At 47.5% G+C, this 5,709-nt stretch overlaps 1 pseudogene; it reads left to right on the forward strand.

Moving 5' to 3' along the window:
* The first annotated feature begins 4,301 nt into the window (after positions 1–4,301).
* LOC144822025 (18S ribosomal RNA) lies at positions 4,302–5,422 on the forward strand (annotated as a pseudogene).
* Positions 5,423–5,709: the final 287 nt, after the last annotated feature.

Raw genomic sequence — 5,709 nt, forward strand, 5'->3', positions numbered from 1 at the left:
ACGCCTGGTCCTAGACGTCCGATGCCGAGACCACATCACCCCGCACCAGAGAGACCTGCACTGGCTCCCCGTCGACAAAAGAATCACTTTCAAACTCATGATCCACGCACACAAGGCACTCCACAAGACCGGCCCAGACTATCTCAACAATAGACTCTCCTTCTACGTTCCCAATAGGAAACTTTGCTCCGCCGACCTGTCCCTGGCCGCCGCCCCGCGCATCCACAGAACCACTTCCGGGGGCAGATCCTTCTCCCACCGCACCGCCAAGACCTGGAACGTCGACAGACCGCAGACCTCCCAGCCTTCAGGACACTGCTCAAGACGGTGCACAGACATAATATCAACTCCAAAATATCGTTTGGACAGAATATCGAGTTTTAAATATCGTTTGGAGAAAATATCGACAGGACAGAATATCGACAGCCAAAATATCGTTTTTAAGGTAAGTGAAGTAATATCGACTGTAAATAATATAGAAAGTGAAAATATCCAAGTATATAATTTAGATAGTAAAAAATATCGTTTTTTAAATAATATGTAATTATTGATAGTGTTTTTATGTTATAATATGTGTGAAAAGTGTCATTTTATGTTATAATTATTTTTAATTAATGATTTTTTTAAAATTATTGTGTAATTTTATTCTGTAGCGGGTTGTGGGTTTATAGGGGAATAGGGTGGGAAGTAATTTAATTATAATTAATTAAATATGTAAATGTATTAATTGGTAGTAATAATTAATTAATTGGTAATTAAATAATATATGTTAATTATTTAAAATTTAATTGGTAATTAATTTAATTTAATTTATTAATTGCTAATTATGTAAATTAAAATAATGTATTTCCTGTAGCGGGTTGTGGGTTTATAGGGGAATAGGGTGGGAAGTAATTTAATTATTATTTATTAAACATGTAAATGTATTAATTGGTAGTAATATTTAATTAATTGGTAATTAAATAATATTTGTTAATTATTTAAAATTTAATTGGTAATTAATTTAATTTAATGTATTAATTGCTAATTATGTAAATTAAAATAATGTATTTCCTGTAGCGGGTTGTGGGTTTATAGGGGAATAGGGTGGGAAGTAATTTAATTATTATTTATTAAATATGTAAATGTATTAATTGGTAGTAATATTTAATTAATTGGTAATTAAATAATATTTGTTAATTATTTAAAATGTAATTGGTAATTAATTTAATTTAATTGATTAATTGCTAATTATGTTAAATTAAAGGGGTATTTTTAGGGTTCAGGGTCAGTTTTTAGTTTTTGGGTAAAGGGGTGTTATTAGGGTTCAGGGTCAGTTTTTAGTTTTTGGGTAAAGGGGTATTTTTAGGGTTCAGGGTAAGTTTTTAGTTTTTGGGTAAAGGGGTATTTTTAGGGTTCAGGGTCAGTTTTGGGTTTTTGGGTAAAGGGGTATTTTTAGGGTTCAGGGTCAGTTTTTAGTTTTTGGGTAAAGGGGTATTTTTAGGGTTCAGGGTCAGTTTTTAGTTTTTGGGTAAAGGGGTATTTTTAGGGTTCAGGGTCAGTTTTTAGTTTTTGGGTAAAGGGGTATTTTTAGGGTTCAGGGTCAGTTTTGGGTTTTTGGGTAAAGGGTTTTTTTAGGGTTCAGGGTCAGTTTTGGGTTTTTGGGGTACAGGGGTACAGTGTAAAAATAAAGTAAAATTAAATTTACATTAATTTAATTTAATGAAATGAAATGAAATTATATTTAAATAATTTTAAATAATTTAAATAAAAAAAATATTATATACTTACCAATACTTACGTTGTAATGGTAGTGCGTTGTAAAAGTTGCGTTGTAACGTCATATATCCACTGTTGCACTCTTTGCAGTGGGAATAGTAATTTTTACTCTTTTGTATTTGTACGTTAATAATATTGGCTATTATTTAATTACATTTTGTTACTATATATATATATGTTTTAAGAAATATGATTAAAAAAATATTATTTTTTTACTTTCATTAATTATTTAATTATTAAAAGTTATTTTAAGTATTGTTAATTATATTTTAGTAATTAATTTTTTATATTAATGTAATTAAACATTGTTTTTATTAAAGTCGATATTTTTTACAACTATATTTTTGTAAACGATATTTTGTACTCGATATTTTTGTACTTACCTGTTTGTACATACAAACTCGATATTTTGGTTGTAGATATTTTTTCCTCGATATTTTGGGTAGTCGATATTTTGGTAGTCGATATTATTTCAGTGATCCCTCAAGACCTGGCTCTTCGACCACTAGCAGCAGCGCCTCCCCCCAGTGCCTTGAGACCCTAGCGGGTAAGTAGTGCGCTTTACAAATCCACTGATTGATTGATTGATTGAATGGGGTCCAGGGGCCCTGCCAAGCCCTGTGGAGGGTGCTCCCTCCCTGGGCTTCATCTCCCTGTGTCCCCACCCCAGGCTCCGTCTTCAGGCGTGCTGCATGCCCGGGAAGACTTCCCTTGTGCCTCTGGGCCTGAGAGCCCCGGCTAAGTCCAGGGGCCCGCCGGGCCCGTCATGCCTGGGGAGCCTCCCCCTGCTTGGCTGGGTTCAGGAGCTCCAGCTGGTACCCCTGAGGGCTCTGGGGAGGGCCCAACCCCAGACTCTGTCCTTGGGCCTGTCATGTGGCAGGGTGCCCGGGACGGGGTCCCGTGGGCCCTGGGAGGCTTCCACTGTGCCTCTGGGCCCAGGGACCCCACCGGGCCATAGGTCGGGTGCTCCAGCCTTGGGCCCGGCCTGCCACTCTGCCAAAGGCCCAACATGGGTCTCTGTCATGCCCGGGAAGCCTCCCCCTGCTTGACTGGGTTCAGGAGCTCCAGCCGGGACCCTGAGGGCTCTGGGAAGGGGGCGGCCTCCGGCGGCCTCCTGTCCTCAGGCCTGCTGTGTGGCAGGGTGCCTGGGATGGGGTCCTGTGGGCCTGGGGAGGCTTCCCCTGTGCCTCTGGGCCCAGGATCCCAGATGGGTTCCAGGGGCATGCCCGGCTCTAGGTCGGGATGCTCCAGCACTGGGCCCCAGCCTCCGGCCTAACGCTCTGCCAAGGGCCCAGGACGGGGGGTCTATCGGTCCCGTGCAGACCTCCCCCATTTCACCTGCTTGTCATGGTGTCCGCAGGCCCCCGGTCAGAGGGCCTGTCGGCTCCCCCCTTGCAGCTCCATGGCTGAGGCCCAGCTGGAGCCCTGGGCCTCCGGCCCCTCCATGCCTCGGCACCCGCTCGCCCTTTTGTTAGGGCACAGAGTGACCAGATGGCCGCCCTTCAAGCCCGGCCATCTGATCGCGCCTTTCACCTCAGCCATCTGATCGCACCTATGCCCTTGGCCATCTGGTCACGCGCAATGCTTTCCAATGGGGTGACCAGATGGCCGAGCTTCCCTGGGAGTCCAGATGATGGCTCATTTGCCTCGCCAATCCCAGCAAGGGCTCCAGGAGGTCGGGCAAGTTCACGCCTTGGGTCCCCTCCGTCACACGGTGCGCATGGATTACAAGAAAGGGAATATTTTTTCTCTGGATTTCTAGAGAGAGGGTCAGTCAGACCTCCGTGAGGTCCGGCGATTCCGAGACAGGGGATGGCAGGACCTGGGCCCGCCTGCCGGTGCCCCCAGGGGCCCAGGTCATTGCCTGCCTCTCAGCCTCTTCCCGATGGGCCTTTCCTCCGAGCCTTCTCGCCCCGGGAGCGGGCAGTGATGCAAAGCCGGCATCCCCCGCACAGGCCGGCCTTCCTCCGATCGATTGGGCACTCTCAGGCTGTTTAGGGATGGACTGTTTAGCTTGTTTCAAGCAAAGAGCTTCCACCCCATATGGACCGTCCGACTCGAGGGTCTGCCTCCTGGCGGGAGGCCCTTCACCCTACCCAGCAGAGCGAAGGCTGAGCAGCTCAGGCAGCTTGCGCCCCCCCAGTGGTCTGACCCGAGTGGAAGGGGTCAGGTGCCGCCTGGCCCTCGGACGCTGCCGCCCAGCAGGTCCATAGGCCCCGAGCGCCACACCATCACTCCTCTCCTCCCAGCGCATTTCCACAGCAGTTCGGAACGACCATTCCGAGCAGTGCTGCCACAGCCAGGCTTCGGCACCCCTGTGTCTCACTCAGGCTGCGCCTCGGCCCGCCTCTTCCTTCCGGGGGAGATGGCTGAGCCAGCCGGTACCCGTGCAACCGCACCTCTCCATCCCTACAGTGAGCCCTCCCACCCAGGTGGGCAGGCTGCTTCCCCTAGCAGGCTCCCGAGAGGGAGGGATGTGTAAAGGTTGCCCATCAGAGAGACGGCCACGTGGCTCCTGAACCCACCCTGTCAGCAGGTGTGGCTACCTGGTTGATCCTGCCAGTGGCATATGCTTGTCTCAAAGATTAAGCCATGCATGTGTAAGTACATACAGCTGGTACAGTGAAACTGGATATGGCTCATTAAATCAGTTATGGCACCTTTGATCGCTCCATCTGTTACTTGGATAACTGTGGTAATTCTAGAGCTAATACATGCCGACGAGAGCTGACCTCCCGGGGTACGTGCATTTATCAGACCAAGACCAACCCGGGCACGTCCGGCTCCTTTGGTGACTCTAGATAACCTCGGGCGATCGCACGTCGACGTGACGGCGACGATCTTTTTGGATGTCTGCCCTATTAACTTTCGATGGTACTTTCTGTGCCCAAAATTGGGACCATGGGTAACGGGGAATCAGGGTTTGATTCCGGAGAGGGAGCCTGAGAAATGGCTACCACATCCAAGGAAGGCAGCAGGCATGCAAATTACCCACTCCCGACTCAGGGAGGTAGTGATGAAAAATAACAATACCGGACTTTTTCGAGGCCCTGTAATTGAAATGAGTACACTTAAAATCCTTTAACAAGGATCCATTGGAGTGCAAGTCTGGTGCCAGCAGCCGCAGTAATTCCAGCTCCAATACAGTATATTAAAGTTGCTGCAGTTAAAAAGCTCGTAGTTGGATCTTGGGATCGAGCTTGCGGTCCGCCGTGAGGTGAGCTACCGCTTGTCCCAGCCCCTGGGCTCCTCCTTGAGGCTCTAACTGAGTGTCTTGGGGGTCTGAAGCGTTTACTTTAAAAAAATTAGAGTGTTCAAAGCAGGCTGGTTGCCCCAATACTTCGGCTAGGAATAATGGAATAGTACTCCAGTTTCATTGGTTTTCGGAACTGGGGTCATGATTAAGAGGGACAGCCGGGGGCATTCGTATTGTGCTGCTAGAGGTGAAATTCTTGGACTGGCGCAAGACGAACCAAAGTGAAAGCATTTGGCAAGAATGTATTTATTAATCAAGAATGAAAGTCGGGAGGAGGAGCTTCGCGCGTAACCAAGATGGTCGCGTGAGCACAGGGCTCCCTGGACGCTCGCCGCCTCCACCGTCTATCCTGACTTCTATCCTGATTTGGACGACGGGTTGTTACTGGCACAGCCCTGCTGATCAATTATCAGTTTACAGAATTTGATTTGGACTTTGGGAGCCGAAGATACGGATCTCTGACTTTTTCAGGCCTGCTCCATGGCATTGCCCCGGGCTTTGTTTCTTTGCCAGCCGGATAGTAATTGAACAACAACGGACTGCCCGAGTCCTGTCGGCTCGGTTGTCTACTTTTGGTTTCATTTCTCGCCCGAGGACCTCCTTGACTCAGCCTGAGTGGCCTGTCCCGATCGTCTTCCACTCTACTACTTCTCGGAATTGTGACTTTGGCCTACCTGGTTCACTGCCTGGCGAGA

The sequence above is a fragment of the Lissotriton helveticus genome, chromosome 2_2 (assembly GCF_964261635.1).
Source record: "Lissotriton helveticus chromosome 2_2, aLisHel1.1, whole genome shotgun sequence".
NCBI classification, from domain to species: Eukaryota; Metazoa; Chordata; class Amphibia; order Caudata; family Salamandridae; genus Lissotriton; species Lissotriton helveticus.